Genomic DNA, 7355 nt, shown 5'->3' with positions numbered 1-7355 from the left:
TCCCCATTGAAACTGGAGGAGAGCAGATGTTGTCAGTGCTCAGTGGTATGTGATTTTGTTTGTCAACATTTTTGGAAATACAGAAAACATGAATCAGACATCCCTTCCCCAAAACTACACTGTGGTTAAAGGGAAAATAGTTTTACAACCCACATTAAACATTAAGTAAACATTTTTTATGTAGATAGAAATTCTTAATTGCTCACCACAGGAATACCTTTTCTGAATCCACTGATGAACCTCACATGTGCTGATTCTTAACAGCCTATATTTAATTTAACAGTGATGTCCATATTAAGACAGCTCTGTATTCTACTACCTAATGTAAGATGGCCAGGAGCAAATTGAGGCTTTCTAGTCTTATAAAGAGTTAACTTCTCAGAAACTGACCTGGGGAGTTCGACTCTGCCCTACAGGATTGCCATGAGTCAACTAAATGGCAGTGAGTTTTAATGGAGCACTGCACAACCTCCCTGGCATTTTTTACAGGTTCAACCCTTACTATTTGGAAGCTTTTGCTAGATGGTCATGACTTTGAATCACTCAGGTCCACATCTTTTTTTTCCCCTTCTTTTTCTTTTAAGAAACTTTTCTAGCCTCTTTATCCAAATGCCTTCTTCATTTGTTACTATGGTTTCCCAGCTCTCACTTGGCATGGCTATGGTGGCACGAAATGAATGAAACAGAAAGAAGAAGCTTCATTTGTTTGGCCAAGCAAAATGGCCCACTGGGACATCATCAAGGTGGCTTCCTGAGTCTTGGGACAGGAATGGTAACTGGCACCTAATGGATGTTTGTTCCATGCTGACTCAGCACCAGGGCTAGTCTTCTCCTCCTGCCCACTTGGGAAAGGGGGTAATGTAGTGTTTTGTCCGTACAGCACATAGGTGGGCTTGTGTCTTCAGTCTTGTAATTTTAAAATGTAAGGTGAGGACAGGTCAATAGTTACTATGTAAGTTGGGTGGGCCACATCAGGTTGCAGTTGCTTCACACCACTACTGCCCCCATTCCAGCCACTTACTTTTCTCAATTGCACAGAAATCCGGTTGTGTTAAGCTGGGTGGACCACTTGATTCTCCTCACTTGATTCTGAGTGTCAGGGATGAAGGAACGTCTCTCTGTCCTCAGGATCCATGTGAGAGACACCGCCATGAAAAAAGAGCAAGAGCAGTTTATTATTATTCCCATAATAAAAATTGGTTGGAAGGTTATTGAATATACAATTTTCAAATTGATGTAACACGTGTAGTAGAATACTAAAAGTGTCCCAAAGATGGTACCATTTTGATCAGCCTCATAGGCAATGTCATGGGCGTTAAAAAGATTTGGAGTGGGCCAGATAAATACATCTGTAGTGCGGCAGGATTTAAACTCCATTCTCTTGGAAAACAATTAAAAGAATTACTGATTTGGCCAGCCTTCACATAGTCCCCAGTCTGAGCTTGTGACAAACTGATTAAATGCTTCAAAAGAACACAATGTGCAAAGCAAAGTCACCTCACCAGTTTATCTAAAGCATCTTGGACTTGGACATGACTGCTAGAAATGAGTTTGTTAAGGAGCAGGGTTCAAAAGGACACTTAATAGAAATGGCCTGTGTGGGTAACTCTAAATTCCATGTAAACCAGAGATGTGGATTTCAGGAATATTTAAATGATTTTGTCATCCTAAAGCACACTTTTAGTCTGATCTGGTACGTTTTCTATCCAAAGCTGCTGAATTATTCAAAAATAGCACAGTGTCCAAGCAAAACCATCTTATTTGTAAGTAAGACTATTGCTTGACTTAAAGATGACTTTTAGTAGATTATTATACCTAAAGCTAAGATTAAATTAAAAGGTCACATTTAAGGTAAAGGCCTGTGTAGGTCATCACCATAAACTCATAAATCTGGTTTCCCGAAGAATAAAAAATTGTTCCTCAGGTGTGAAATAGATGTGGCGAGCACTTGATTAATTTTTATCAAAGACAAATTTAATGTACTGAGAAACACGTAGCGCTTACAGGTCACATTAACATAAGCATTATTCTATTGAATTTATTAGTGTAACTTTGCTAGGAATATTGTAACCAGGATGATTAATGTTAAAATTACTTCCTTACAATAAAATTATCTAGGCACCATAAAGTGGCTCAACAGGTGATAACAAAATCAGTCAATACCTAAGTATTCTCTTCCACAAAATGCTTTCTTTGTTGTTACTATCAATTCTAAGTTATTATATCATGGTTTTACCCAATTTCATTTAACTTTTCCCTGCTCTCCTCATGGAAAGATCCACTTTACATAATATTCAAAACTTGAATATAACAGCCCCCTTTGATCATACCTCTCCAGGATGCAATGAGATCCTGTGGAGCCAGTTTCCTCCAGAAGGAAAGAAATGCATCAAATTTTATTTTTCTGTCTAGGCAGGGCTTTCTGAGCCAGAAAAATATGACATGATATCAAAGATAATAAATCTTTGCCTCGGTCAATTTGCTCCTCATATTCTAAGGAGAGACAAGAAACACAAGTTTACAATTTAACAGAAAATAACATAAATATCAAACCAAAATAAATAAACAGTGGAAACAAAGGAACTATGTTGCACAAACTCAATTCCAACTTATGGTGACCGTATGGGAGAGAGTTGAAGCGCTCGATGGGGATCCCAAGGCTACAATCTTCATGGAAGTAGACTTCTGCTTCCTCCTCACTTGAGACCATTGGTTGGTTCCAGGCACTGACTTGCTGGTTACGAGTTAAGCAATTAAACTCTTCCACACCAGGAATCCTTTAATAAAATAAATTCCATTTTAAAATAAACTCAAAGTCATTTTTCACATGCCAAGGGATTTTGAGAACCTAGTGGAATTTTTTCTCCCAATGAAAGGACCGGCGTACTTTCTATGCCTCTTGTGGAGGGGGAAAGGAGGGATCTGTTAACTCCTTTAAAAAGTTCCAGCTTTATTAGCTTGGGTTTCACACCTTTAGTAGAGAATCCCTCTAAACTACAGGGTCCATCCTTTACATTACATAAAATTTCATACTGAAGTTGATCTTACATAATATAAAATCAAGCATTAACTACCTTCCCTTCCTTTGTCTCTTTTGTGTATAGACACCTCTCTCCACTTGAACAGGTGGATCTTGGCGGAAAGCAGAGAATATAAGAAGGATGTTTGCTTGTATTTTATTCACTGCATCAAGGCATTTAACTGTGTGGCTTGTAACAAACTATGGATAACCATGAGAAGAACTGGAATTCCAGAACTTTTCATTGTGCTCATGGAGAACTTGTAAATGGATCAAGAGGCAATAGTGTAAATGGAACAAGGGATTACTAGATCATTTAAAATTAGGAAAGGTTTGTGACAGGGCTGTGTTCTCCCAACATACTTATTCATACTTATTCAACCTACTTATGTTGAACAAATAATCAGAGAAGTTGAATTATATGAAGCAGAATGTGGCAACAGGATTGGAGAAAGGCTTATTAACATCATGCAATATACAAATGACACAACCTTAGAATTTGAGGCACTTGCTGATGAAGACCAAGGATTTCAGCCTTTAGTGTGAATTACAACTCATTGTCCAGAAGATCAAAATCTTTACAACTGAATCAAAAGTTAATATGATATATAGAGAAAAGGTTGAAGTTGTCAAGGATTTCATCTTGCTGAATCACAATCAATGCTCATGGAAGCAGCAGTCAAGGGATCAAAAGAGTAGTTGCATTAGGGAGATCTGCTACACCAGACTTCCATAGAGTATTGAAAGGCAAGGATGTTACTTTGAGAACTGAGCTAGGCCTGACCCACACAATTGCTATATATGTGGAAGTTGGACATTCAATAAAGAAGAACAGAATGGATGCAGTTGAACTGTGATAGAGAAGAATATTTAAGGTACCATGGACTGCTAAAAGGGCACACCAATCTGTCTTGGAAGAAGCATGGCCAGTGTACTCCATACAAAGGATGGAGAGACTTTGTCTTACCCTAATGTGGACATTTGTCAGTAGAGACCACTTCCTTGAGAAGAACATCATGTTTGATAAAGTGCAGGGGCAGCAAAAAAGAGAAATACCCTCAAGGGAATAGATTGATACTCTGGCTGCAACAAAGGGCTCAGATACAGGAATAATTGTGATCATGGTGCAGAACAGACAACAGTCTTTCCTTCTGTTATGCATAAGGCTGTTATGGGTTGGCATCAACTTGATGGCACCTAACAAAAATATTTTCAGACTCAAGGTCTTAAAAATTGATATCCTGGTATCAGGAAGATTCTGAGTGAGCCAAATCCCAATTCCTTAGAGAAGGTAATATGCAAAGTGCCCTTGGCAGGGCGCCTCTTGCCTTTCCTGGGTTATGGGAGCAACTGGGAAAAGAGCTGCAACATCCACCTTAGAATCCTACCTACCCTCTAGGTAAAATCTGGTTCCTACAGCAAGCTCAGTGAATATGGTGAAGAAACCTTTTCTGCAGAGACTAACCTACCCAGAAAAGACTGAAAGGAAACTGTCTGGAAGAGTTCGTTGTTTACAAAAACCACCAGAGGGAAGTGCAACTGAAAAATGAATGCATTGCTAGGGGTCTTTGGTTCACTGGAGCTGATGACAAATACAGGAAAGAGGATGGAGAAGAGGCAGCCACTGATCATGTATGAGGACTGCATTGTTATGAAGGGAGCTAAGGGCAAACCAAAACCAATGTAGTAAGGCCAATTCTTTTCTGTGTTTGACAACCACTGGTGCATTTCAATTCCTTTAATCAACCATTGATATTCAAATCAGTATAGTGAATACAACGAACCCTGGTGGCATAGTGGTTATGTGTTAGACTTTGATCCAAAAGTTCAACGGTTCAAAATCACCAGCAGCTCTGTGGAATTGAGTTATAAACAGTTACAGTCCCGGAAACTCGCCAGGGCAGTTCCTCCTATGAATTGGCATTGACCTGATGAGAGCGAATGTATCTTCTGGTTATAGTGACTACAGAAGGGACATATAAAGGAGACTCACCAGTGCCCAACAAGGTAGACGGGGAAGAGCATCACAATCCCAGGAGAAGAAAAAGAGCGTTTAACAAAACGGTGATCAGCACATCAGCAATTAGGGTGCTGAAACTAGAGAATGGTTGCATTTTCCTGCATGACCATTGAAATTCCACATGAGCTCTGTCCTGGAACTAAATGGCATTGACAATTGGGCGAAGAACAAGCAGGGGGAGTACACAAAGAATACTAAAAAATGATATGAGGAAGAATTACAGCCATGACTAAACATCTCCCTGTAGTGATGAATCACTAATAATTTATATACACCTACTGAAGTGCAGGAATAAACCCCTGGTAAGAGAAGAAGAGACTAAACTAGAATATACAACCATTTCAAGTGCAGCAGGAGAAAATTCTATCAACAATAGATGGCTCCACCTCTGACTTCTGCCCTGTTCTCTGAGCCCTCTCTTCGGGACCAAGTCCTTCTTCAATGCATTTCCTCTCCCTCTGGCTGTATTTGAGCATCCAGCTTTGAGATTGTGCAGATACCCAGGATGGAATCCCTGTTTCCCCTGGTAAGGTCCTGAAGAAAGATTTTGACACTGCTGGCCATCTCTTCACCATACAAACTCTCAACTCACAGAGAGAAGCATCTCAAAATCTCTCATCATGTCTCAGCTCTGTTGACAGCTGATCTGACTCGTGCCCATGTCTGGCCTTTGCCATGGACCTGTTCCTCAGAAGCTGGCCACTGAACCCACCAGGACATTTTCAGGTGGAGGCCACTAGAGCCACACTGAGCATGACATTTTGACATTTTTGATTAATGAGAGTTTCTTTAGTTAGTAGCAATATATTCTTTCTTATTATCTTATATAAATGTTCAGGCAAAAACTTTCTCTTTTTGCTTGCTCTGAATCTTGCAACTGGCTTGTCATCACCTTATCCCTGGGTCTTTCAATTTGACCCTGCACTTTAACATAATTCCTGTCAAGCTTGAAATTCTGTAACCCCTGGAGTTTGTGAGACCTCAGCCTGCTCTCTTTTAGGGGACCTTGGTTTCACAGCCCCTTCACTTTGTGAGTCAGAAGAAACATCCAGCCTGGCAACCGACTTATGGACTTGACACTTAGCAATCTCTATGCTGACTTGAAGCATTTCCTTGAAATACAATTTTCGTTCTGTGCACACACCTACACACATGCTTGCTTTTGTGTGATTGTGTGTGTTGGTGTGTGCTTTACTGGTTTTGTGTTTCTAGAAGACCCAGACTAAGACACGTAGTATTTAAATATGTATATTTTTTATAATTGCAATTTTTGGTTCCTCTTTTGTTTCTTAAAATACTTTATGCAGCTAAAGGTACAAGGTTAAAATTTGACTTGCATTATCTGATAATAGATCATTTTGTTAAAAACATAAATAAAACACACTAAGCTAATTTTCTTTGTTTTGTTTTGCTAAATAAAACAAGAAAAGAACATTGGAGGAAGGACTGTGGCATGGCAATCTATTTTCTTTTCCCAGAAAAGGCACCTTTATTATTTCAACTTTTTTTTAACTAAGAGAATGAAGTTCATCTTGCTTAATCATCACAGGCAAAGTGGGCAGCTTTAGACAGTTAACATAGTTTGTACTTCGTATTGATCTCTCCCCAGTTCTCTCTTTTCAGTTTTTAAAAAATTATTATATTGGGCTTCATGTAGCACTTGTCCAAATCCATACATCCATCCATTGTGCCATGTGCATCTGCTGCCATCATCATTTTCAGAGCACTTCCTTTCTACTTGAGTCCTTGGTATCAGCTTCTCATTTTTTTCTCTCCCTCCCCTCCCCTTCCTCCTTCATGAACCCTTAATAATTTATAATTTGTTATTAGTTTTCATATCTTACACTGACCAATGTATTCTTTCACCCGCTTTTCTATGTCCTTTCCCCTGGGAGGGGGTTATATATAGATCATTGTGATCAGTTTCTCCTTTCTCCCCCACCTTCCCTCCACCCTCCTGGTATTGCTACTACATTTCTATTTCTGAGGGGTTTATCTGTCCTGGACTCTCTATGTTTCCAGCTCTTATCTGTACCAGTGTACATGTTCTGGTCTAGCCGCACTTGTAAGGTAGAATTTGGGTCATGAAAGTAGGTGTGTGTGTGTATGTGTGTGTGAACAAAAGGAAAGTTGTATGGTTCATCGCTGCTACACTGCACCCTGACATGCTCTCCTCTTCCTTGTGACCCTCTGTAAGAGGATGTCCAATTGTCTACAGATGGGCTTTGGGTCTCCACTCCGCACTCCACCTCATTCATGGTGATATGACTTTTCATTCGGGGTCATTGATGCCTCCTTCCCTCTTCCTTTGCTCCT

At 39.7% G+C, this 7355-nt stretch overlaps 1 pseudogene; it reads right to left on the bottom strand.

The window, feature by feature from the left end:
- Positions 1 to 2389: 2389 nt before the first annotated feature.
- LOC101654844 lies at positions 2390 to 5618 on the bottom strand (annotated as a pseudogene).
- Positions 5619 to 7355: the final 1737 nt, after the last annotated feature.

Source organism: Echinops telfairi, unplaced genomic scaffold (assembly GCF_000313985.2).
Source record: "Echinops telfairi isolate 266 unplaced genomic scaffold, ASM31398v2 ScPeMD7_2186;HRSCAF=2738, whole genome shotgun sequence".
NCBI classification, from domain to species: Eukaryota; Metazoa; Chordata; class Mammalia; order Afrosoricida; family Tenrecidae; genus Echinops; species Echinops telfairi.
The sequence above is the reverse complement of the archived record's forward strand: the minus strand, read 5'-3'. Positions and strand labels throughout refer to the sequence as shown.